General features: G+C 43.0%; 1 protein-coding gene across 4 annotated transcripts in view; it reads left to right on the top strand.

Moving 5' to 3' along the window:
* ches1 (checkpoint suppressor 1) overlaps positions 1 to 27,861 on the top strand; it is an 82,511-nt gene that overhangs the window by 5,228 nt on the left and 49,422 nt on the right. For 2 of the 4 annotated variants that reach the window (XM_041064313.1, XM_041064312.1), the window contains exons 3-4: positions 10,230 to 10,295; positions 24,443 to 24,510. The gene's annotated coding sequence lies outside the window, so the exon portion shown is untranslated. Of the gene's footprint in view, positions 1 to 8,197; positions 8,292 to 10,229; positions 10,296 to 24,442; positions 24,511 to 25,768; positions 26,132 to 27,861 lie in introns of those variants that run through there. The other 2 variants (XM_041064314.1, XM_041064311.1) reach the window with 2 other exon arrangements.

The raw sequence follows: 27,861 nt of genomic DNA, 5'->3' as shown, positions 1-27,861 counted from the left end.
TCAGGACAGACAGATTAGACTCCATTAGGAGCATCTCACCTCAGTCTGCCTCCGAGTGACGGAGTTGAATGAACACCAGTCATCCATGGGCAGTCAGGTGTGCCTCCTGAGTGGTCAGCTGCAGCAGCTTATGGCACGCCTTGTCTCTCTGGGCTCTTTAACTCTTCTTTCAGTCCGGCTCATGTAGTCGCTGCACCACATGCTCCAGCGCCCTCATCAACTCCAACTCCATCTCTTTTTTTTTTTTTTTTAACATGCTTCTTAAGATCTTTGACCACACAAACCTCAACTTGCTGTGCCTGTTCACCTCTGGTATGACATATCTTAAGGTAACACCACTGTTCTCATGGTGGTGGACAGATTTTTTAAGATGGTGCACTCTATTTCTCTGCCTTACATTCTGCCAAGGAGATGACAGAAGCCATATTGTCCCATGTGTTTCACATTCATGGATTTCCAAGGACCATGATTTCAGTCCGGGATCTGCAGTTCATCTCCCATTTCTATAAGTCATTCTCTTCTTGGAGCCTCTGCCATCGTGTCCTATTGTTACCATCCCCAGTCCAATGGCCAAACAGAGCAGATGAATCAGCAGTCAGAAACCTGTCTTTGTCGCCTTGCCTCTCAGAACCTGAACCTGACCCAGGTATTCATTCATTAGTGCTGTCGAATTTGGAGTCGGACCAGGCACGTGCTTATCAGAACCTTGGCACAGTATAAGAGGACTGCTGATCGCTGGTGAGCCTCCACCCAGCCAAAGGGTCTGGTTGTTGACCCAGGACCTTCCCCTGCAAGAGGAATCTCCTAAGTTGGCTCTACACTTTGTGTCCATTCCCTCTGTTCAAAGTGATCAGTCCTGTGGCTGTGCATCTCAGACTCCCCAGATTCTGAAGGATCCATCCCATATTCTACATTGCTCGCATAAAGCCTGCCTCCAGAGGCTCCCTCCCAGATTATCAATGGAGGTCTGGTGTACCATGTTATATGGCTCCTGGTGGGTTGTTGTGTGGGGGACATGGGTATCAATGCCTGGTGGACTGAGAGGGGTAAGAGGTTATGGGTTTCATCCAGTTCAGATACTTCGGTTCTTGCCTTGTTTGTGTTTCCCGCCTGTGTTATTGTCTGCCTTGATTAGTTCCACCTGTGTCTCATTGTCTTCCCCTCACTAGTGTAGTCAGTCTGTCTGTTCACTCTGTGCCAGTTCATTTTTGTTCCTTAAGTCAAGCATTCCAGCAATTCTCTTACTGTCTAGTGTTCCTGGTTTTTGATTTATGATAGGTTATCTGACCTTACCTTTGCGTACTCCTTCTCGGATTTGTTTGCCTGATCTTTTGACTGCCTATCTGGTTACTGAACCATTTTGGCAAGTAAAGACAGTGATTTTTTGAACCCAGTGACTCCCTTCTCCTGTGGTGTTCCAGTTGTTACACATTTACCTATTTTCTTCATTCCACTTTCTCTCCGTCTTTTGCTTTTTTTCATACTGACTCTGTGTAACAGCCCCAGATACGACAGCTTACTATTACTGATCTGAGTCAACCATTACCGTCCAACCGTCTGCTGATTTGACCTACATCTATAATTGACTGACAGCTGTGAACGCAGGCTGGAGTTTCATAGACATGTATGCATGCATGTGTGTGTTTGTGTGTGTGTTTGTCACGTGTTACTGTATACTTATTCTTACATTGGCAGCCAGGAATAGCTCTCATGACCTCGCTGCTCTCATGTGTGGAAGCTGCCATGACAAGTTAACATGATACTAAATCATTTCCATATACTCTACATGGGCATCTTATCTGAGAGGTGTTACAGATGGTCACTATTTCACTGTGAAACCATCTAGTTTTCCCTGTCTTTGTCGGTTATTGTCTTTGCTTTTGTCTCATTTGATCTTGTTTCTATTGAACTTTCAACCCCGCGCTAAACACTCATCATTATTCTTCCATCCTCTCTCTCTCTCTGTGTCCTCTGCCTGTGCGAGTCATGCCAGAAGGACGGCAAAGGTTCAAAGTGACGGAGCGCACTGGAGGTCAGAGCATACTGTGTCAACAGTGACAAATTGTCATGTTTGATGACGAAAATAAAGTCAAACAAAAGCACGAGGGAGGCAGAGAGGGGAGACAAAAACAGGCAGAAGGAATGAAAGAATTAAAAGAGACAGACAGAGGGTGAGAGTTAAGAGAGAGACAGAGATAGTGAGTGACAGTCAAAGAAAGTGAACCAGAGAGAAACAGGCAGATAGGCATTATCAGGATGCATGCAGGAACTTGTTTTCTGCCTGGACAGAGGCTGGCAGAGTTAGTGAGTCCATCCTGCTAGGAGAATGAAAGCATCTGTATCAGCCCACAGGCATCTGGTTGACATTGCAAAAAGCTGCATGACCACTTGGGACCTGTCTTTACAGTGTTGGCCTCTTTTCCTTGTTGTTTTCAATGGTAAGAACATGTTTTTGCGCATTCCCAGCAGTATGGGAGAGAACATATTTTTAGCGTTCAGTATGCCAGGTGCTGAAAGTTGAAAACATTCCAGTTTTCCCAAAACCACATCATTTTAAAACATGGGTATAGTGGTTTAAACCAGCACAGTCATCTGCTGAATACAACGAGCCAAAAAGACCTACAAGGCCAATGATAGGTTAAATCCTGATTTTCCTCACTGTATTGAATTAATGAGTGGATGACCATATGATTGTTTGATTTATACATTCCAATTGCAACCAGTCGGAACAGTTTCTTGTGTCTTCATTTTTTTCTTCGGCTGGCCAGTTCAGCCGAAGAAAAAAAAATGATGCATGCCAAGTTGATGGATGGTGATAATAACAGGTTTGTATAGGGCACTGCGGCATTCAAATGATCTCCAGTAGCCTACATACTGTAGCGTGTCATATAAATATATCTCTCAGCTTTGCTTTGTCTGCATAGTTTCACAGCCATATGGATACACACACAGTAGAATGATTCTGGTTGCACATGTTTAGTGCTGAACAACACTGGGCCTTGACTATAATGTATGTTGTTTACTTAAGTAGCCGTTTGCATGGTATTTATTCGTTTATTAGTGAGATATTTGGCTTTTTGCGTGTTTTTGAGTTACATAATTTTATGTGTCCAGACTTTGTTTTGATCCATTTCTAAGACTTGTTTTGTGGCTTTCAGTGGCTTTGTTTTGAGATGAAAGCATTGCCTCTTTGAACAGATCTGACTAAATGCGGACAGTGAACGCCACAGAAACTGAGAACTGAGTCTCACTTAGCATTTCACCTAGATGAGAAACAGATTCTGCAGAGTGGTTCCACATGATGACACTGTCATTACTCATTCTTCCTGCTGCATAAATCATTTGCGTTACTTCATGGATATTGACCTTAGACATTTTTCTGTCCGTAAGCCAGCAGATACAGTATTTTTGGACATACATCTATCGACAACTTTGCAGCTTTAAATCTAGTAACTGGATACATTTTCTGATTCTGCATGCTATATGTTCCTGCTTTGAACTCTAAATTAACTGCAACATCTGTCGGAAACAAGAATCTGTAGTGTCCATTAGCACGGCCAGGATGTTTCCTTGATCACTTGTATTGCTATCTATAACAATGACCCAGTTTCCATTAGCAATGTTATTGATTGTTACTGGAAATTGGGTTCATCTTAGACATTGCCTTTTGTTCCTTGAGGTATCTGTTATCTCATCAAAGTGATTTACACATTTCTTTTCTAAGAAACTGTAATTCATTACATTTACTGAGTCCTTAGCAATCCAATTACTATATTCTTTTCACTATATTCTTTCCAAGCCTGGATCTTGGCTGTACAAGTAAGGAAATCTGTGCATGCAGGGAGTGCTAAAATCTGAGTGTGGTGATGAAGGCCATTGGAAAAGGGATAAGTGATTCAGCAGGCAGATCAATAGAGAAAGATCCATGCCTCCCAGCCGGCTCAATCAGACCCCCTGGGGGGGTGAGAGAAACATTAGGAGACGGAAAGATGGACAGAGAGAGAGAGAGAGAGAGAGGGAGAGAGAGAGTATGCTTTTATTTCAGACCTGATTAGGCCAGCAGAGAGAGAGAAAGAGAAAGAGAAAGAAAGAGAGAAAATGTGGATCTTTTGTCTTGGTGCTTTGGCATTTCACTCTCAACTGCCATGCCAATAAACCACATTGTGCTGAAATGAATCATAATAAATTGAACTGAACTGAAAAGAATTGAGAAATAGAGACAAAGTACATTGGGATGGGGGCTTTTTTTTCATGGTTTGAAAGGACATACTTTTCGAGACATCCAACCCAAATAAGATGTTTGACTCATCAGATGAGTCAATGAAATGACACCGTGTCCTTGACACAATGCGGAATTTAAACGCTGGCTTCCACGCAGGTTCATTAAAGCCTGTTCTTAATATCTAAATTACTTCATTTCCTCCACAAGATGATTCACTTTCAGTGGCACTTCATCCTCTAACCCTTTGATGTGTGATTGATTAAATCAGAGGCCGATGCACCGCTGGTTAGTAAGCCTCGTCGCACCGCTGCACTGATGTTAACATCCCTGGCTGCTGGTGTGGATTTCAGCATTGACCTCTGCTGAGACGTGTAAGTCAACCCCACAGCACCCCATTGTCCTTGTATGACCGTCACACTAATGCCCCCAAGACAGTTCAGTTAAGCCCTGACAAGCAAGCGCACACCGCAGCCCACCTCACATCCGCCAGCACTCACTCTGAGATGTTTTCCTTACTTGAATAATGTATCAGTTTCTACAGAAATGGCAATGTTTGCATTTCTCTCTCCCTCGCTCTCTTCCTCTCTTTCTGGATGGTTCTCCCTTTTCAGTCTGAAAATAGAGTGCAGAAGAAGGCTGTTGCTATGGTGATACATCCACTGGCGTTGCCCGGGACATTTTTAGCCACGCGATGCGCGGGGGGATTTAGCTCGCCTGTAACTTTCTGTAATTTCCATTCTAATTATATCACTCCTGCCAGCGCTGTGTGCCACCACATGGGGTAAAACAGCACGGCTGGGTGAGGATCCTAGTCACTGCTCTCTCCGCTGCCCTCACACCACATTATGCCATGCTATTGTATAATATCACCATTTAAAGACAGAGAAAAAGACAGGGGCAGGGAGACGCAGAGTGAATTTGTACATGCATGCTCGTTGCACCGTTATGTGAATGAAACGCTGAGACAGAGAGAGAACTACCGGAGCAAAAACAGTAACGCTGCTGCTGCTGCTGCTGCTGTACTGTGCATGGCATAAATGGTGGTTTTACAACGTGACATAAGACTCTGTTACCACTCAGTGAACAAATCAAATGAGACACAAGCTGAGATTTGTTGGAAGCTCTGTTGGTGTTCACTGGACTTAACACTGAGGACTAGCAGTGGGTCTCAGCTATCAAGCCCATCACCTGTGCACATAATATCACAGCTTTTGAACAGATGATGCTGGACATACCAGTGTGGGTAAATTAGAAATACAATATTTCATATTTTCTCCATATTTGTGTTCTATGTATACTTATTCTTTTTTAACCTTTCAAGAAAAAAATGGACATGAAAATGTCCATTTGTTTGCACATAATTGTCCTAGTTTTAAAGTGTAAAATTGTTTGAAGTACACTGTAAACACACTGGACATGCAGACACACAAGACAGTAACTGTGCAAACATATTTTAAAGAAATAAAATAACTTAAACATTGAAGCATAAGAAAACTAAACTGTTCGACAATGCTGTCATATAGCTGTCTTGTGAAAGCCTTTGATAAACATAGCTGATGTACTTCAGTTTGCCCCAATATTACAGAGAGTGTAAAAAAAGTTTTCATCATCTCCCAGTCTGTCTGTGAACGCTCATTTTGTGTTTTTACATCAGCGATCACACAGTACAGGTGGTGCTAATGACACATCTTTCTGAGGTTGTGGTCAAAAGCATGAATAAAATAAAGCAACAATTTGAAAATGGGGTGTGGGGTCAATGTCACTGTAGTTGTTATGTGTAATTTAAAAAAATAGCAATTGAGAAAACAATTAGAAAATTGTACAATTTAACAATAATGATAATAATTAGAATTTTCAACCATGCAGAAATTTAATCAGTGTAGAGCTCAGGCAAAACAGCATGTATCAAATGCTACAGAATAATCTATAATATATTTATATTTATAGTTGTGATGTTAACTGACACCAGATAAAGATATCTCAATGATTAAACATCTGTACTGAAACTCAGTACTGTGAGTAATCACTGAGTCAGTGGCAACAGAAGCAAGCTTTTAAGTGTCAGTGTGTGTCCAACAAAGAGACTGTGACATTGTCCAACGGCTCTGGAAACTCCCTTCCCCCTCATTTCTCCTACATCAAAATTGGGGACGGCTGGATCCAGTTTTTCTGTCTCTAACTAGCTCTCTTCAAGTTTACCTCGGGCCTTAACCCTGCTAAGACCCAGCAGAGCCATCCACACCCTCTCATGTTTTCATGGCCTTATCCATCCAACCTCACTCAGATTTAGTTTATCCAGTTTACTGAATGTTAGAAATGAAGAGGTTCTTTGTAGCTGAGAGAGTGAAAGTAAGGGCCACTAATTTCAAATAATGCCAAAAAACTACTTTATTAGTATTTTCAAGCCGCTCACTGTAGGTACTTGGACATTGACATCAACCAACTGTGTTAGAAAGAGTTTTGTTCCAAGCTGAGAGAGTGTGCCCACCATTTGGAAATAAAAAGAGACACCTACTCTTATGAAAACATTTAAAGGATAGAACAAGAGTTAAGAAGAACACTTTTACTGGTTTAGAAAAAAAAAGTGTATAGAGAGATGAGTGGGAAACACAGTAGCCTCAGGCTTTGTCAGCTGTGGACACCACAGCTTATACTGACATGTGTTCCCTGTCACTTTTGTCTCTCATATCAGTCTACGTGTCATCATCCCTCTAACCACCACAATGATAGACGACTTGGTGGGGCAACGTGGGGAAGTATTTACCAAAGAGAGGGATTATTCCAAAAAAAAAAAGAAGTGTTGCCTTTAAATAATTCATGGACATCAAAGGCCTTCCTCATTGAACCTCATGAATAAACCAAAGCCTCGGTCAAGCTCAGTGTTGCACAGCACAAGTTCCCAACAGAAAAACCTGGGGAAAATATTTAAAGTTATTAAAATAAAAGAGGAGTAGGCAGAGGAAGGAGAGGAGAAGGAGCACGGTAAATAGGACATCTCAGATCTCAGCAGTCCTTACTGAAGCGGACAGATCAAGTTGTTGAAACTGTTTAAGAGTCGACAAAAGTTAAATGAGGCATGTTTAGATGTTTAAATGTCGAAAATATATTCTGCTGCATAAATAGAAATGTGATGCCATGGTGTAAATAAGCAGAGAAAGCTAGACATATAGGGAACATCTGAATTATTGAGTCATCTTTCTAAACCGAAGCATATGTAAGGGAATGAAGGGCCTGACTGATGTAGCTGTTCCCTTGTTGACCACGACATCTTGTATTTCCTAGTGTCATTTTACGCTCCATTAGGGCTGCTGATGTTCATTAAAGATGACTGCCCTTCAGCAGATGTGGCACCGCAAACTAATTACAACTTTTAGCAGCCAGCCGCCCCCAAACCTTCATTCACTGTCATGTTGCCCTGGAAAGACAGAAAAAACCAAAAGTGGCCCAGTATATCGTCTGGGATTATGTCGCATGGGTAGACACATTGTTTGGAAGTTTAGAAAGAGTCAAAACGGCTGTGCTCCAGTAAAAAGTGAGTTCAACAAGTGTCAAGTACAGCAAACACTTCGCTTAAGCAGCCATCCTCAGTCCTGCTGAATCTTTTATTCCAGCATATCAACCTGCAGGTAAAGTGTCCTCCTTTTAATTATTCATTATTTATTGCATCAGAGTTATATGTTTGCAGGGAAGCTTTCCTGCCATAGCTGGTCCATTATCTATTATCATTTCCTGTATTATCTAAATCCCCCTCATGGACACTGATATACCCACATGGGATGAAAAACAATTATTGGAAGCGAAATTACTTGTGTTGTTCTTCCTGTAAATTACTCTGTGTTTTTTATTATTTTGGGGGCAATTTATGCTTTTATTTTACAGTTGAAAGTAGTGATATGACAGGAAATGAGGGAGAGAGAGAGAGAGAGAAAGAGAAAGAGAGAGAGAGAGATGGGGAATCACATGCAGCAAAATTTCCCAGCTCGACAGGAACAGGAACAGGAACATGGCTGGTGCATTTTGTTTTTTAATTGTTTGTCCTCAGATTCCTTTTATTCTCAAGGGCTATATGGTAATGTGATTAATTACCTAATTATTTAAGAAGTGCACTGTATGGAATCCATGTGAACTGATTCAGTCCTTTGAGGCTGTACTTAAACATGACATCTAATCGTAGTTGAGTTATCTCAGTGTGGATCAAAGTTGTGAACCAGCAGACAGAAAAAGACAAAACCGATCAGTCACTGGGAAATGAACAGGTCAACTGAGTCTTATCATTGTGTTGTTGTAAACTGAATTCTTTTGGCTGTGTGCAAACGTTTTTCTTTGGAAACATGTTCTTTTCAGATGCACACATGCTGTATCACTTCTGGCTCTAATGATATGCTGTAACCACACACGACATGCCAGTTCTTACAGAGAGGGAACGACTTTCCTCTGCGGGTCAGCATTGCATGAATCCTCCTCCCTCTGTCTCGCTTTCTGTCTGTTGTTAGCCCTGTACACATTTGCTGTCGTGCTTCTGACCCACTTTTTCCAGCCAGTACAAAAGATGGTTAACATGTGTCAGCTTGTGCAAACAAGTTCCCTGTACCTTTAAATACTCCTCTGTTCACTTCTAAAATGAATGACCTTTTTTTTTGCTTGCTGCTTTCTGCTCTTGGTAAAGTCTGATTTTGAATTGGCCTAAAACAAATATATACAGCAGTCACTGAATTAGTTAGCCTGCTTCTGCTTAGTTCTCAGCTAATGTGGGTATTAGTGCTTGTTTTTTTCACCACTTTCTGCTTTAGCTTGAGGTTAATGCAGATTTTATTCTTGGGTTTTGTCTATTTGCGAGCTTGGCAAAGGGTCTTGTGTCTTTCTCTGTGAGTTAACATTAGCAGTTCTAAACAGGACCAGCCAAGTCTTATTATTAGTGCCACTAAAATTACTCCTAGTGCAGCAGTTCAGTGTTGCCATTTGCTCGTTTTATCATCAGAGAAAATATTTAGTAGTTTGAACATTTGATCTAAATAGTCTCCACCATATATAGCAAGATGGGTATAATTAGCGACTATTTTCACCATTCTCTGGTGATGATCAGCCTCACTTGGCTTCTGGCAGTGTTAAACTGGATATTATATATATACAAATGTCCTTTGTAAGAGGCTGCACACACTAGCAAATATAGAACACTGCAGTATTTGGATTTAGCACAAGAGTGAAATCAATAGGATTCTGGACCCCCTACCCCCTCTCTCCCAGTCTTTCTGTGTCTGTCTTTCCCTCACACACACACTGTCTCCTCTTTTTCTCCCTCCATCTTCCTCAGTGCCCCCCGATTGGAAGTGAAGCAGGCAGGCGGGCTCAGTTCCATGGGGGGGCCTCTCCACAGCAGATAATGGTCCATTCCACTCATTTTGGCTTCCTTTTATTTGTTCACATCAACATCAAAGCCTGTCCGTTTCCTCCGTTGGGGAGCAGGGTTTTAAGTCTTTGACTGATCTGCCTCGCTCACTCGTACCGCTGCCCTGGTGATGTCCATCCCTCAACGCATGTGCAGCAAACACACACATACAAAGGTGCTCACACATACATACATGCCCTCAACCACAGGGGACAAGGGCCTACATAGAAACACACAGTGCACACACACATACAAAACCCTTGGATAAGCTGTTACACATAGGGATGAATTAGGTTCTTTCCAGCATTAATCATGGTTGAGGTATGGATACACCAAGCAATGCTGAAAACCACAGCACTCCTTCGTGGTAATTCAACAGTATTAATTGAAGTAAAACACATACATATTGTAAGACAAGTAGCTTTCACCATACATACATACATACTGATTTTAGCTGTTTTGGTCAAATATATTAGCATTTCTTAAGCTCTCTTTAAAGTAACAAATCTTTTTATTGTTTGCTCTGACAGTCGCTGATGTTCACATGGAAAACTTGCCTGGAAAGTGTGTTTCATTGCTGTGTTGTTCTGGAAGTAAATGTCCAATTCATTTTCCCCACAGACAAATGTTACATGACTCACAGCTGGAGCATTTTCTGAGGCTTGGATCAGCGTGGAGCCCTCCCAGGTAAATCATCTGTACAAAAGATTAACACCTGTGTTAGAAAATATCTGGTTATTTGATTAAAAGTCAAACATACAAACCTATGTGCATTAAAACTTTGAGACAGAGGTTACCTACAGCTACAAGAGACACCAAGAAACAACCAGTTGCTTTGCTGATGGTGGGTTCAAGTACCAGAGTCTGAATTCAGCTTTTATGTTGCCATGTTCTGTTCTTAACTGTCAAATTGAAATATTTTGTCTTTGCTGGCATTCTGCTTCTCCCATCTGATTGGCTTATCCATGGCAACATTAGTTGAGGCTTATGGGTATTGTACTGTTTAAACCCATTTGCGTGCCAGAGTTGAAATAATTGAACTGGTTTCCATATTATGAACCTTGTAGGGTCGTAACATTATATGTGAGAGTCCTGTGTTGATATGTTAAATAACCAGAGTACCAGTTGAAGAAAATTTTGAAATTCCATAGTATTTACCTTGGTCTTAAGGAATCTCAGCTCCATTAAGAACATACAGTACAGTATTGTTGATCTATTATAGTAATAAACAACTTAAGCACACAAAATCCCCTCTCGTTCCTCAAGTAAACGTTGTGAACATGGGTATTTTATCATCAAGCAAGTGAATTTCCTGGAGACTGTCAGCATAGCAAAATAATTTGACTTAAATTTCAAAGTGAGCTTGATAAGCTTGAATAGCAGATAAAAACATGTGCTTCGCTTATCATCGTTGTCTGTGTGGTTGTTAAGTTCCCCTCCAGAAAGTGCTGTCCAAGGGCTTAATGGTATGAGGTCCATTCTTAAACTGCAATTCAGTGCAACCCCCCCCCCCCCCATACACACATACACACACACTCCTATGGATACAGAAGGCGCAATGGCACAAGATCAATTACTGATCAGACGATGGGAGCTCCTTCTCTTGGCTTCCTTTAGAAGTCAGCCTCTCCAGTTCTCTCTTAATTGGCCCCTAATCTCTTCTTTTCTGAATTCTCTTTCTTCCTCTCTCTTACACTGGCTTTATTCTGTCTGTCTGGATATCTGTCCTCTCTCTGTCTTCCTTTCTCTCTTGGCCTGTTTCTCATTGCCCGTTGTCTGACCACCCCCATTTCTCCCCCTGCGTCTCTTGACACCGCTCCTAATTACAAAACACACAGGAGCCATTAGCGCAGACCTCCAGCCGTCGCCTGTCCCTTTATCCATTCATCCCCTCCCCTCTGTCACTATCTCTCCATCTCTGCCCTCCTTCTTTCTCTGTTCTTGGTCAAAAGTCGCTTTGTGTGGGACCCGTTAGGCGAACAAAAGCAGTGGGCTGCAGCGGTGCTCAGAAAGGTCACAGTGATGTACGGCCCTCGGCGCTGCTGCCAGGGTCAAGCCTGTCTCAATGGGGACGCACTTAACGCTCACACAGCCAAAAGCATTACGGCATTTTGAAGGAAATCCATGTTGTCTTGGCTCTGTTTGGAGTGGAATACTCAATATAAAAATTATGTTTTCATGTTGTCAAGTAAACTTCATTGGTTATCAAAAACGTGGACAGTTTTCTTCCAGAGCTTGAAACCAAACATGCATCATTTGTTTCTGTAAACTGTCACTTCCAGCAGAGATTTAGTTTGCAGGGTTATATAACAGGGCTAAAGGTGTAAATGTTTCATACAAGCTAAAGGAGCAGCTCAAATTGGAAATATTCCACAAACAGAAAACCACTCAGAGAGCTGGGATAGTTCTGTTTTTCCACGACTACCTCTATAAAGATGTTACATAAAATACTTGCCATTTGCTTCTCAACCTTGTTTGTGTCTAACAACAAACATTCATATTCAACTACTTTGGAAGAAACATAATTGTTTCCTGGAATGTGTTCATTGTTAATGTAGTTTCCCAGTTCAGAATGTGTCATTATGAGGAGGTCAGGGTGAATGATGGACTTATAAAGCACAAGAGTTTGCATCCTGCATCCTACATCAATAAATCCTTGTAACTAAGTGACGAGCCACATTGTTTGTCAGTGCTGTTTAAAACTGTTACAAATGACCATTGATAAAATGGTTAAAATGAGGTGTGGTTAAATTTAGGCACAAAACCTGCTCAGTTGAGGTCAGCGAGCCTTTGGCATCATCATTTAAAGAAAGAAGTACTAATGCTGACTGACTGAATGCTCCCAGCATCCTCCCAGGTCAAAGTTACGTGCTTCTTTGACTCATCCATCCACCCTGGCCCCCTCCCTCGGAGATTTTGTGGCTTGACTAAGGTTAGGTAAGGATTGCAGTTTTGGTTAAATATTTAAAAGTGAACACATCCTGTCTCATGCTGCAAGTAAACTTTTACTCTTTCAATATTTAGCCAAGACCAAGATCTTTCCCTATAACCAAGTGCTAAGTCATGCCTTAGTTATGAGCTGCAGACATGGCAGACAAAAAAAAAAAAAAGTTGGCACTGAATGTTTTTAGATATTTTGTCGTCCAGTTTGCATTAATTGCTGCATTTATTAACGACTGTGGAGTCACCAGAAGCTGGTTGGGGCAGATCACAAACAAAGGGCTCGACTGTCACACCACAGACCAGAGTTTGCATCCATTCTCCCTTCTGTGGTTTAGGTTTAACAAAAGCTCTTTGGTAACGGTTAGAGATCATGGTTTCCCTTCCCCTAACCTTAAGCAAAGTGTGGTGATGTCCTAACAGAAACTTTAACAATGCTGTAGTTACTACAAATGGCTATTGTACTGCAAGATTGGATCTTTTTGTGGAAAACAAATAATTTGTCTGTCAACATTTTACTGATATGTTCAGGAACTACGTCTACATTTCATATCCTCATTATGTTGATAGAAAACATAATCTAGTCACAGTTATATTTCCTTCAAAACATATTTGCTGTTAGAGATTTGTCACATATAAACTGAATCACTAGGAGACAGGGTTGTGAAAACGGACACCGATGTGGACAGTAGCCTGCATGTAAGGCCAGATTAATCTGTTAGTGGGCACCAAGGCAAAAAGTGATCTATGGGCTTCTGTTAAGGCTCTCATGTTCCCAAACTTAGTTTGGCTCTAAGTTGATTAAATGCAAATTTATTTAAGATTAAGCACTGTGAAGGCATAATGTCACTAGGATAATATGGGTATTAAAATTTGACACAGGGCCCCTTTACAAGTCAAGGCTTTAAGATTAGAGAAGAACGCAGGAGTCGCTTTAAGGCTCTTTACATTTCAGTTGATATTAATCAGTTAATCAAATTACTGTGAGCTCAAATCAGGGTCAATAAGATTTTGATCTTGTAAAGTAATGTTCACAAATAATTCCAAAGTCTGTAGTTGCAAATCAACCTTTGTAAACCTTTTGTATTACAAAATTAAATCTGTGAACAGATTTGAATTAAATCTGTGAACAGGTGATATCAGTGGTGAGGTTAGACAAAGGCTCTGTAAAGAAAGAAATGAACATCTATGTACAGAAGCAGGAAACTTGTTGTTAAACTCAGTGCTTGAAGTTCCCACACTGAGTGTGATGCTGAGGTTACAAGTATGAATTTTGACCCTGTCCTTAAACCTGAATCTGGCTGAACAATGACAATCTGATCACAAAGCAGAGTCCAGTCAGAGGGCAGATGGCTCTGTTGCCTGAAAGGTGTAGTAGATTTTCAAGATGGAAGATGGTGCGGTCTCTTCCCTCTACCCAGGCTGGTTTAAGTACATTTGAGTACGCTGTAAAAAAACAAAAACAATGGTAAACGTTTAACGTGCGTATGTGTGCAAAATTTAAAATGCACTTAAACATGCAAAAGTTTCCAAATTCCTGCTTTGGTGTGGTTCAGGCTCTCTCAGTCACACTGCTGCTGCCTTATGTTTCTATGAAACTGTACAGTGTGTAGGAAGACAAGTCGTTTAAAGTGCCCGCATTCATTGTCCTCTCTCTTGTGAATGGCCCTCTGTGTTGTGTGCTCTGTGAGTGATATTTGTGTTAGACTCTACAGCTTGTATCAGGGCTCTGGAGAACCAAGAAAATTGAATCCCATTAGTGTTGTATTCAGCCTGTGTTTCTGGATATGTATACAGCGCTATCTGAGCTGCGGGATGCTCTATGGCATGTCTTGTCCTCTGCGAGCCTGTGCATGAGTAGCATGTCAAACTGGCCAGGTATGCTGAGGAGAGCTCGATTGCACGACTCTACATTGAGTGTTGCTATGTGGCACTGATACTGCAGCCTTGACCCCCCCCCCCCCCCCCCCCCCCCCCCCCTCCTTCCGCTTGTGTCGTGTGAGTAGTACATCTGTCGGGTTCCTGTTGCCATCCATTTGTCAGTCAGGATGCTGCAGCTCTTGGTCATTACAGCAATCACATGTTAGATTTATGCCGGTGCCTGATGTTTCATGGCTTTATAAAAGGAGATGAAAGTGGATCTCAATGGCTCGAGAGAGCGAGAGAGAGGGGGCTGGGAGCGATAGAGGAAAGAACAAGAAAATAAGAGAGAATAAAAGAGAGGGAGAGGTAATCCGGTGGCATCCTTAGCATGATGCCTTGTCATTGAAGGAAAGCTTTTCATCAGGCACTAATGAAAATGGACAATTACTTTCTGCAGCCAAGTAATCGTTGTATAAAAGAAGACAGAAAGATAAGCAAATAAATGTTTTAAAATTGGCATGGGTGACATCAGGAGCAGTTAGAGGCTAAACCAGGATTGACCCCACCCACCCACCACACACACACACACACACACACACAGACACACACACACACACCACACACACACACACACACACTTACACAACCCCCACCCCAGCCCGACTCTGGTTTACCCGGCTCCAAACGGCAGATGGAAGGCTTCATTACTGCTGCAGCTCTGAGAATCACACACACACACACACACACACACACACACACACACACACACACACACACACACACAGATGCTGCTAAAAATAAAAAAATAAAATAAAAACCTCTGGTCATGCCTTTCACTGTGTTCCCACCATTTGTCATTATATATACCTGTACAGTCGATGTCGATATAAAAGCTGTGACTCATAAATGTAGAGCACATACACAGTCCTCCTCTGCACATACACACACACGCGCGCGTGTAACTCTTGCAAGACAGCCATCACGCCATGTCTGTGCAATACCATAAGCTTGTTGGTTTTGTTTATTGTTTGTCTCCGGGCACTGGAAGGCCTTTTTACACACACACATGCGCGCACACACATGCACACACACACACACATGCACACACACACACACACACACACACACATACACGCAGGCGCTCCAAATTGTTCGATTAAGTGGGTCATCCTCTCCTACAGTCTCTTGAAAGAGAAAAGAGCTTTTTTGTGCGTTTCTAGCCGAGAGGCAATCGCACCCTTCCATGGTTTTGGCTGCACCTTTTAAGAGTATTTATGGAAATGACAGTACAGCACTCTGGAGGGCTGCATGCTGCTTGGTTGCTTAATGTGTGTGTGTTGTATGTGTATCCACGTGTGTATGCGCAGGGAGGTCTCAAAAGCTCATTTGTGTGAATATGAGCCGATGTCTGCGGCCGTGCACGAGCACCACGGTGTTCAGTTTGTCATGACAGAAGGGTTATTATTTATTTGTTTGTTTATTTATTTGTTTTTGGGTGATGAGCTGGGTCTATGTCACTTTCATTGGACTGAGCCGTGACTCTGACTCATACACTCCATGACTGCACATTTGGCAATACTGCACAGGGGCCGACCTACGCCTGCAAATGAAAGGCCAGGTATCTTACAGCTGATCCACTTTGGCTTTCTGAGAGAGCGAGACACACTGACAGGGAAAGGGAAAGAAAGAAGGAGAGAGAGTTAAAGTGTCCATGTCTTTCTGTCGCCGTCTGTCTGTCTCTTTGGACAGTTCTGTGGCGGGCCAGTTGGATCAGACTCCCTATCATTGAGTATTTGACTGATTTGCCTCCAAAAGCCACAGCTGCAGAGGAAACGTTGACGCTGCGTGAAATAAACAGGCTTTAAATTAAATAAGGGCGCATAAGTCATCAGACAGCATTCGAGGTTCGTGGTTGATGATGCATTTTATATTTCTGTTCTCTGCTGTTTGGTCAGTGGCTGAGGCACCTGAGATGGTCTAGTTATTCAGTATATAGCCAATAGATTGCCATAGCAACACAGAGGGCAGTGTTAATGTGTGTTTCTGTGTCGTCTCACGGAATAAATACTGGATAACACCACATATTATTATACTATTCTTTAATGTCACAGTAGTAAGTTTCATTGATTTTTTTTTTTTGGATCTGTTTAAAGGGTCACTTTATCTAATTAAGTCATGTAATTGTGTTTGACCCACTAATTTTGGCTCTGCCTCTTTCTTTCTGTTTCCACATGGACATTTATTCATCTTACAGCTGTTTCACTAGGATGCACTGAACATTTTTCTGTAATATTCTTTGTATTTTTCAGTGAGAGCTATACTGGACGCTAACAGGGTACTGTTCTAATCTTACCCTTTTTGAACACTGTGCAAACTTTAAACACATCGCATCTTGTAAGCACAGTCCATCAGGATTCGAGATGCAAATGAGCTGTGTTCAATTGGCTGCTTCAACTGATGTGTTTCATTGTCAGTATTTGTACTCCATTTAAAATGTAATTACCTGCTTAGGTTCTCGTTTAACATAATCGGTGTGTAGGCCACTTCCACTCTGCACACCTTTAACTATTGTCTGTACAAGTCCCGTCTTGTACTTATAGAAATGATCCAAAGTGCATCCTGCAGCACAGCGTTTCTAATCTGACAGTGTCACAGAAAGATTTACTTTATTCTTTGTCTTGTGAGCAATTCGCAAAGAGCCGTTACATTTGTGTTTTTTCATCTTTGATTAGCTCCTTCATTTTCATTATGAGTTGTATTTTGGGGCTTTAACTACTCACTCCAAAATCAAGTGATTTCCATGTCCTAGTGGTATTTCTAAGTACACCTTATCTGGTAATTTCTCCTCTTTGAAGGTATTACACCCTCACACACTTCTCTCTCACAGCTAGCACAGGCATCATTGCCATGAAATGTTTTTATAGTTATATTATCACCTCTTTGTGGACCTTTGTCATTTTGAAAAATATCAATACTAATCCATCACTTGCTGCAGTGACAAGACAGATAAATTTCATCTTAGCCGGTTTGTCAGAAGTGGACAACGATACAGGTGGTAAAGTGACAGAGATGTATTGGCCCTCCTGAGAAGACTGATGCATATTTTAGGTGTTTATCCACTTGTCTGCCCTGTAGGTGAAAAATCATTTCCCAGTAGAGTCTTTCAGTGTTTTGCTCTGTAATTTAACAAATATTTTAAAAGAATCAGCTTCTATTGGCTCTTAAACAGCAATAGAAAGTGTGTTTCCATCTTTGCCTTTTCAGAAAAGCCACTTTGTGTAGAATTTGAAATGTTTTGGTGTCCCTTCGTGGTGCCGTAAATAAAAGCATCAAAGCAGTCAGTGTTGCGTGCCACTTAAAGGTATCCTGCAGAGCTTTTAACCAGCAGTTCTATGGAGCAGTGTTTTGATTGTACGCCATGCATGTGAGCATGGATGCACGTGTACGTAAACGAACGTGGTGGGGAGATAAACGTTCCCTCCAACATTCGTATGTTATTCTGTTAATTGACAGCTGGCAGTGGAAATGCTCCAAAAAGACATACCAAAAAGAAAGGAGGAGGAAAAACATGGGTGTAAACAATTCAGGACTTGAGATAGATTTTGAAAGATTTTTAGTCACGGTCGCTGAATGTAAATGTGAATGTTTTTTTAAAAGTTTTCTTGATGTGAAAATGAGTGGAGAAAAAAAAGTTGTTACAAAAGGTGTTTCTGCTGCTGTAGTGTGTCTGTTTGTTAGGGATAGCAACTGTAAAACCCTTGTGGGTGACTTTATTGTTTACTAGGAACAAAAGTAGGTGGTCATAATGTAGGTGGTTTCATCCTATCATATGAGAAATATTTACACAATAGTACCATTTAACACTATGAAATAAACTGTATTTTTAAACAAAAGGTTGTTTTCACCCACAAAAAAAACCTTTGTGTGGTAAGATGCTAATGTATATCATGGCATATGGAGGTATCAGGGTAAAGTTGTGTGTGTGTGTGTGTGTGTGTGTGTGTGTGTGTGTGTGTGTGTGTGTGTGTGTGTGTGTGTGTGTGTGCGCTATGTGTACCGCTGGAGTTTATGCCTGGACTCCAACAGCAAGGTTGACATGAAGCTGAGAAGGAGTGTGAAGGGCAATGCACCTCAGGAGGAATGACACAACACATGCGCGCACACAAACACACATACAGTACACACACAAATACACCTCCTCTCTTTTCTTTTCTTCTCTCCCTTCGATGACTCATCCCACCCAGGGACAGCGAGTGAGGGAGAGGGGGAGTGAGGGAGGAGAAAGAGAGAGGAGAATGATGGGAGAGTGTGAGAGGCGACACAGCAGTGGAGAGGAAAAGGCTAGTTTATAGATTCACAGAGACGACACATGGCATAAAGCGTTTTCTTACTGACCTTTTATTTCAATGCTATGCTAATCCGATTGTGTTTATCGTTGTAAAAGTTATTCACAGCCGTTTATTCCCACCAAACATACATTGTGATTCTCTCTATTCCCACATGGAGTTTCACAGACGATTCCCTCGCCATCCATTCTCTCTTTGTTTTAAAGCTCTTCTCCTTTTTTTTTTTGCATCGTGGCGGCTCAGCTACAAACAACGGAAACCCTCCTAACCAGCTCAGCAACATGCTGAGCTTTGCTCCAGTCTGCCCTGCCGCTCAGCTGGGCTCATTTGATGGTATCTGTTAGAGAGATCCCAAACTTCCTAGGCGTTCCAAGTCTGTATCACTGTGCATCACAGACGGTAGACCCAATGCTTAGCTCTCTCCAAATCCCACAGTCTCTAATGTCTTTATCTTATGGTGTGAGGGTATTTGAGGAGGTAGATAGACTCCTGAGGAGCCAGGGATGTTGTCACAAGAGGTGATTATACCGCATTGAAGGAGGTACACTATTGAGCTGGCTGTATTGCTGAGGATAAGGGTGTATTGCTGAGGATATGTCTGTATTGCTGACTGCTGCAAAGCCCAGAGATAGTTGAGTGGTCAGGTCTCATGTGCCTGTAGAGCAACATGCAGCATGTGCCCCTACTGCACCATTATTCCATCCTTACTGAAGCAGAGTTGCTCTGTGCTTGGATAGATCATCTGATAATAGAAAGCTCCTATATCTGACTTTAGTTAGAAAGATGGAGCGTAAAATTGACCTTGCATTTAAAATTGGATACGGCTAGACAGTGTCGCGTCACTCATGTAATGATACAATGGTATTACAGTACGGTTTGAAATTAGCTTCAAACAATATCCAAAATGGACCTCAATTTAAACCCTGGACTGCTCATTCACTGTAAAAGCATTAACTAAATGGATTCATGTTAGCAAAGATCAATTTCCTCATCAGTGTGTACTGCAGCGTGTCATTCCATACCGTGCAATTTTATGTTGAAAATGACAGTTTTTCAACTTTATGCTCGTTCCCCTGCTTTTGGTCATTTTTACTGCTCTCACTTTGCCCCGCAGAAATGGCAGCGGGTTTCATGGTGCTGCTAGATTGCCTCAGATAATGCAATGCTCTCAGGCGAAGCACAGGTGTGTGTGTGTGTGTGTGTGTGTGTGTGTGTGTGTGTGTGTGTGTGTGTGTGTGTGTGTGTGTGTGTTAGCCTGCCTGGCTGCTTCTGAGAGGAACGTCTCTGCCCAGAGATCCAAACTGATCCCCAAAAAAGTCCAGCAGCGAGTCCAGACAAGCCCTCACAGCATTCTGCCAAACAAACACTCCAGAGATTTTGGTGTGATTATTGGACCCCGATACGAATCATTCACAGCATCCTGTCTGAAAATTTAAAAGCCTATTTGCAGTGATTTCATAAATTATATGTAGGAAATGGGTGTTAATTAGTAAAAGTGCCAATGGACCAACGTGGTCAAAAAAAAACAAAGTTATGATGCTCTCAACAACTTGGCGCTGCAGGCACACCAGAAAATGGCACAGTTGTTGTAGAGGCTTGGACAGACAGCTAAGATGCTCACATGCCTGGGAACATGACAGGAGCAGTCAGTCACAATAGTTCTTCTGTTCTGTCTTTATTGTGCCATTTAGTCCTTACACAGTATTTTGTTCTCTGGATTGCACATTATTTTATTCAGTTAAAAGAGAGGCCTAAAAGAGAGAGTACCTACCTATGCATGTAGTCTTGGATGCTGTGCTTTGTACCACACTCTCACAGCAGTTTGAAAACAGTTCATGGAGCAGATGAGGGCTAAATAAATTACGGATGATACAATATAGCTGATAAAACACAATAGTCTCCTCTCCTGACTCTGAGCTGACTTTGAGACATTTTAGTATAGTTCTGTGAAGTGTGAGGATTTATTTTGGGCAACCCCCTTCCAGAAGTAATAAATAAATAAATAAATAAACATTCATTTTCCTGCAGACAGTTTTAGGCAGCTCACAGTTGTAGCTCTTGAAACTGTCCTGGTTGAATAATCTGTCCAAAAAATGAAAAACTGCTGTATAAATCTGCTTAAAAAGTCAAAGGAGCAGGACGTGTACATGAAAACATAAAATGAGAGGTTGCTGCTAAGGTCCTTTTCAGCAGGTAATGTCCAGTCACAGAGTTTCAGATTCTGTTCTGTATGCCGATAACAGCGAACGCAAGCTAAACTGATGGCAACAGCATGTGTGGCTCATGGGTCTTGCCGTATTTAGAGCAGTCTCCCATGTCAAACGTAGGGACAAATCATGATTTCTTAAGAAAGAAGTTTAAATAGTGGGAGTAGAGAATGGGGGAATAACACTTCAGCCAGCACGCAACTCAACGGTGCAAATTCACATGTCAAAGTTCACCAAAGCTGAGCTAAGACTGGCAGGGGTTCACTATGACCCCACAAGCAAATCCACTCATGTCCGTGATTCCATTGAATTGGTTTTGGTGAAATTTTGTGCCTTTATTTCATTTTGAAAAAAAATCACAAAGTGACTCTTTTTGTTCTGTGAATTATAAAAAAAAATGGAATCACTGCTTATATTAGTGAGGAGGAAAAAGTTCCTCTGTGATTGTAGAATTATAAATTCCTGGCAGGACTAGACAGCCAGCGGCCTGGAGTCAGCATACAGAGAGCTCCAGCCTCGCCAGCTGCTGAGAGCTGCCATCCCCAGAAACAGAGACCTTGGCAGGGGACGGTGTTGAGACACACTGGGTCCCCTCCTCCAGCCTGGAGCCCTGTGAGTTCTGCTCAGTGGAGGAGGGAAGAGAGCCCAACCCAACAGGAGGCTTTGCTTGTCAGGCCCTGAGCATGTTAAGTGTGTACTTGTCGGTGTGTGTAAGTTTGTGTGTCAGTTTGTCTGCACCAGTGCGTGCGGTGTTGTTCTCATGTGTGCAAGCGCAGCACCGACTCCAGCTGCAGCGAGATTTATAATGTCGCACGCATGTGTGAGTGTGAATGTGGATTCTGTCACCCACTGGGCCTCACACACATTCCAAAATAAACGGCTCCCACCGAGGATTACTATCGATCCGTGTGGAGCACTCAGCTGCATTTGGAAAGAGAGGGTGCACAACTTCCCCCCTCTCTCTCTCTCTCTCTCTCTCTCTCTCTCTCTCTCTCTCTCTCTCTCTCTCTCTCTCTCTCTTAGCTCGGCCCATCTTCTGAGGAATGTTATGTGTCTGCCTGTCTGCAGAAAAAGTGTAAGGGATGATTTGGAAACACAGTCCACTAAAGTGTTACAATGACAAACCACTGCGAGCTGTCTTTCAGACATGTGAGACAAAGAGTGTGTGTGTGTGTGTGTATGTGTGTGAGTGTGAGAGAGAGAGGAAATGGTAAAAGGAGACAGGGAGACTCTTACACTTCCCTCTCACTTATTTTCCGTCTCTGAAGTAAGTGAAAATCTTTTGCTTGTCAGACTTGAGGGAGAGACGGGGTGAGAAAAAAGAGACAGTGAAAAGCGGAGAAACGCACATGGTGAGACAGAACGGAGAAAGGGAAAAAAAAGAGGCTGTGTGATTGACAGCCAATACGCCTGCCTGTTTCCTGTCACACACATGATTGCTGACCCACCCCTCTGCCCGACTGACGCCCCCTGGGTAGACAGGCTGAGATGGCAGCCCCGTTTAAAGTATGAAGAATCATGAATGGATGGATACCTCCCAGGCTGTTCACTGCCTGTATGAGTGTGTGTGTATGTGCATTTACAGTAAGCACATATTGTATGTAACCGGATTCCAGTTGATTACCAGCAGACTTACTTTGCATAGTTTTGCCCATCATTTGTATTAGTTATGATAACATAACATTGAACTGACCCAAATTATTGCTGGGATCAGGGAACACATCTGATAGGACAAGGAACACCAGCGGTCAGATGATGAGGCAAGCTGTCAGCTACACAAGCTGACAATGGAGCCAGGTTGTCTAAACCACTCTGAGAGAACCAGTGTATAATAATCTGCAATTGCACAGGAAAAGTTTGCACAGGTCTGAGTTAAAGGAGGAAGTTGGCCCGTGAATTTTATTTGCTGTGTACAGTAATACTATTGCTGATAAAAAAAAAAAAAAAAAGAATTGTCCTTGAATTATCCTTTAATGCAACAACTTCCCAGATAGCCTGACTCACTTGACTCAACAGTGACCTTTATTTCTGGCTACGAGAGTCATGCCAACCTTGGGATGAATAACATGCCACAGGTGTCAGAAGTATAACTGGTCTAATTGCGCTGGTCAGCACTTCCCCAAAGTAAGTGCTGCTAACCGAAGCTGATTTTTAGCCCAAATTGGCCCAAGTCTGTTTTCCAGAACTTATCCAGGTCAGGCTGCCATACACAGCCCCGAGTCCTGCAGCCATTCACCTGGGTTAACACCAGAGTGATCAGCAGGATTGCAGACCCATTCATACTAACAGCAAATACACATTAAAGGGGGGACATTAATGTGTAACAATTGTTTACAGTAGTTTTCATCACTATTTGTGTCCACATTCACTATACTGATCATAAATAGGAGTTAATTTGACAGTGAATGACCGTTTTCACCACATTACACAAAGAAACCCAGTTTCTTTAGAAATTTGAACTTGATTTTCTTGGATAAACTAACAGACGAGCCAGTTACATTTTGTGTTGTCACTTGTTGACCATAAAAATCATCACATATTTCTGAGCTTAGCTATACCATGTGAACTCTTGTCTTGCTCTTTCACAGCAGCTGTGTCTTAAGTTCCTCCTCACTCCTCCTGTTTTCTCCCCCTCCTCTCCTCTCCTCTCCTCTCTTCTCCTCTCGTCTCCTCTCTTCTCTTCTCCTGGGTTGTTTCTGGGGCTCAGAGATAGGATCTCCCTCAATAGCAAACTTTGGAAGACATCTTAAAGATCCCCACTGTCACTTCAGCTTAATGCAGCCCTCTGGGCTCGCAGTACAAACACACACACATATACGTACACACACAGCCCCCCAGTAATAACAGGGGTAGGGAGAAGCAGCCTGGATTCGAGGACTCGTAAACACACTTCATTCTCCCAACAATTCTCTTTGATCTTTATCAAACAAAACAGTTTCCTTGGTGTATTTTGTGCTTCCATCTCTCTAACTTGAGCACGCTGCAATGCACTTTTCCCACTTCAGCTTCCCCACCCATAAATAAAATGAGAGCACATTTGGATTTCCTGACTGTGGGCTTTCAGTAGGCCGATCACTGCCACGTCTGTCAGATCCATTAATTCAGAAGTGTGCAAGCAAGTTCTGGTTAACCGTTTCTTGAGGCAACATGTTTACATCTCAAAGCAGGCCATTTCGCATATCTAATCAAATTTGGTTTATTTTTAGCATCATGCTGGGATGGTAGACATGCATTACTTATGTTTTTGAAGGGCTTAAATGGATCAGTACAGCTCCCTTTTACCCCAAAAAGCACTCAGCAAAACTTCCTCCTGCAAAGCCACGCAGTGCTACATTGGCTGTTTAACTAAGAAGAAGTTCAAGCTTTCCTGTTAAGGGCTCCCACTTCCTGTGCTCACAGAAAAAAAAAAAAAAAAAAATCATGTCCTTCAGTTTCTGGATCCCATGGTCCATAATGAACTGATCTCTGTCTCCCATAGGCGGGCCGTTGCTATGGCAACCTGATGACGCTCTGAGGAAGGACGGGAGAGAGAAGAGCGAGGGAGGGGTAGGTGGATGAGGAAGAAGGTAGCTGCACCAAAGATTGAGTATGTTTGAGAAGATGACTCACTCGGTCAGGAGGGGGTGGGGGTAAGGTGGATGCCGTCTCTCATGTTTTCCAGTCTTCGCCTGTGTCTCACAGAGTGATGCAGGTCAGAAGTTTGGGTTTAGAAGCAGATGGGTGTGTGTGCACTGTGGGTGTGTGTGTGGTGGGGAAAAGCCTGGGATGGATCTTCACACACAAACATGAAGGAATCACTTTCAAAAGCTCCTCGCTCTGAGTCTGACTTCAACACAGACAGCATGAAATTATGATTTATGATCTGAACAAACAGGTCAGCCAAAGCTCAGACTTGATCATGTGCAGAGGACACGTCCCCTCCACCCTCCATTTATAATGGCTCCTACACCCTTGCGTGGCTCTCAGCCGCTGCTTCTGCCCTGCTGTTGCCATAGCGACCACTGGGTTAGAGACTCAAAACAACTTACTGACAAAAAAAACCCCTACTACCTCTGGATGTTAACTGCTTTAAATGAGCCTCTTAGATGGCTGAAACAGAAGCTATCTGTGGTACCACACAATTATCTCTTTGTTTGCCTGTTAAAGACAATGGAGCCTATAGCAAGCAGATTTGTTTGCTCTGCAAATTTCAGCCTTGATGTATTTTGCAGTTGTTGACGCTACCTGGGAATTAATGTGCCTTTATAATTTCCTACACAGACACACTAATTACATGCAATGTTTTAGTTTATTGTGAGTTTTTTTTTCATTCATTTTCTCTCTTACTTAAGTGTATGTTGGTGTTGTTATGGTGTTGTGTGTGTCCATGGCACACCCCAAAATAGACTTTGTTGAAGACACTGGGATAAAATTTATGGTTAAACACATTTTTGGTGATTTTTTTTTTTTTTTTGCTTTTTTTTATTGCGTTATTTAATATAAAATATTTGTATTTGTCACACATGGTTTCAGGCAAAAGTAAAGACGTGTTAATGCTCTGAGATTGGCCCTTGTACGCCAAACCACCGAGTGAATCGTCCTGTCAAATCCATAGACGATCTTTGGATACACCTTCCGTACACAATAGCATTCTTTCAGTGAACCCAACCGGCGCTAGGACCCGGGTCGGGCGCCGGGGGAAGTCCTCTGCTGCTGGCGGGGCAAGGCAGAGCACAGAAACACACGCATCCCCGCACACACATACACAAACACACACACACGTACACACACTCACCGAGCTCTTCTCCGACAGAGGAGAGAGAGAGCGAGAGCAGAGAGGGATAAACAGGGAGAGAGAGAGAGAGACTATAGGAACGCAGCGACTTGTGTGCGTGTGCGTGTGTGTGTGTGTAGGTACGCTCGCTCGCTCGCTCGCTCGGTGGTAGAAGCGACTGGCGGGGCGGATATGGAGGGGCTCGGGAAAAACGCTGGGAACTGACCGAACACCGAGACGAAAAGAGGGAGAGAGAGAGAGAGAGTGAGAGAGAAGAAGGACGGACGGACAGCACGGAAGGAAGGAAGGACGGAAGGAAGGAAGGAAAGGAGGAGAGGAGGAGAGAGAGAAGTCTGACAGAGGAGAGGAAGAGTGTGAAGAAGGGGCTCGCCTGGAACACAGAAGGATCCTAAGGTGACTTTATGAGGCTTTCATGGCTGTATGCAGGTCTGGCAGAGGTGTGTGTGTGTGCGGCGTGTTGACATATGCTGCATGGCTCTGCACTTAAAGGGAAGAGTGGAGGTGTGTGTGAGGAGGGGGGGGGGGGGGGGGTGGTGGTGGTGGTGGGTGGGGGGCACGTGTGTGTGACTGTGTAAGTGTGCGTGTAGCCTATATATACATTGGTGTGTGTGTGTGTGTGTGAGAGAGAGAGAGAGAGAGAGAGCGAGAGAGAGAGTTTTAAGGGTTGTTTTTCCACAAGCTAAAAAGGGGGCCAAAGTGTGTAAGCGAGCTGAGCTGACCGCTGTAAACTGGAGTGAAGGGATCAAAAGGAGTGGATACTTTTTAGGGAACAGCGTGATCCCATTCCAACACACACACACTTCTCCAGCAAGCTACTTTAAGTTGAGCTAGAGCAAAATGGGGGGATAACACTTCCTTTTAAGAAGGCAGAGTCTCTTTCTTTCACTCTGTGTGTGTGTGTGTGTTCAGGAGTTTTTAGTGCAGCAGGTAACACACACAGCCATTGCTTAGAGGTTGCAAAAGCATCACTGAATGAATTTTCTGTTTTCCCAAAGCTTGGCTGACACTGAATGAGGCTTGATAAGTAGTAGCAGCTTCTATATGTGTGTGTGAGAGGGTGTGTGTGTGTGTGTTCCATAGACGGCAAACAGGTTGAGGGAGGCAGATCTGATCAGACGCACAGCAACAGAGGAGAGAGCGTGGCACAGGCTGAGCAGCAGCACACTGGATTACACACAGACGGAATACAGACGCACACACACACACACACACACACACACACACACACACACACACACACACACACACAGGCAAGCTTTGTGGCCAGGAGAACAGCTGGGAGAAATGTGTGTGTGTCAGAGCCTCTGAGCATTTCACTTAATGCATGCGTCTGTCTTTGCACGTGCAGGACTGTTTGCTTTTGTATTATCTTTTGCTACTTTGTGTGTGTGTGTGTGTCTGTGTGTGTGTGAGGCAGTGTAAATATGTATGTGCAGCGAAAGAATGTTCTGTCGTCTCTTTAGACAGACGGCGTGTGTGTCTACCTCCATCTCCCTCTGGTCTAGAGACAGGAGGTGGTGGAGGATGGGGTGGGAGGGAGGGAGGGGGCGTGTGTGCGTGGTGGAGGATGGAGGGAGGCAAAGCGATCAGATGACCGAGAATAAGGCAGATGAGAAGATTAATCCAGGAGTGAGAGATGAGACACAGACGGAGAGGAAGGAAAGCACGATGGAGATTTTAGGACAGGAGGAGGAGGAGGAGAAGTGGAAAAGAAAGCGGAGGAGATGGAGTGAAGGAGATGGAGGCTGACATGCTCTCTCCAGGAGTGCTCAGAGTGCTGCTCATTCATAATTCACCTCCATGGCAAACGTTCATTCACATATTGACCCCCCATGGCTGCGCTCAATGGAGTTCTCGCCCCTCCACCTCTCCCTGTCTCTCAATGGACACCCCTGTGGCGCGACGTTCAGTTAGCCCGCTTCTTTTTCACTTTGGAGACAGTTGAGGCTCTCGCAGAAAGCCTATACTGTTATTGTCCGTTATGGCTCTTTTGACACCAGTAGTTTTTCAGTTGGAAGCTCTGATGTGGGATTGAATTGTGTAAATTGAATATTGAATCCAGGCTCCACCCCAGACACAGATAATTGGTATGGATGGCTCAGTGGGTTTGTGCTCTCAGTACA

This window comes from Toxotes jaculatrix, chromosome 19, assembly GCF_017976425.1.
Source record: "Toxotes jaculatrix isolate fToxJac2 chromosome 19, fToxJac2.pri, whole genome shotgun sequence".
In the NCBI taxonomy this organism is placed as follows: domain Eukaryota; kingdom Metazoa; phylum Chordata; class Actinopteri; family Toxotidae; genus Toxotes; species Toxotes jaculatrix.
The sequence above is the reverse complement of the archived record's forward strand: the minus strand, read 5'-3'. Positions and strand labels throughout refer to the sequence as shown.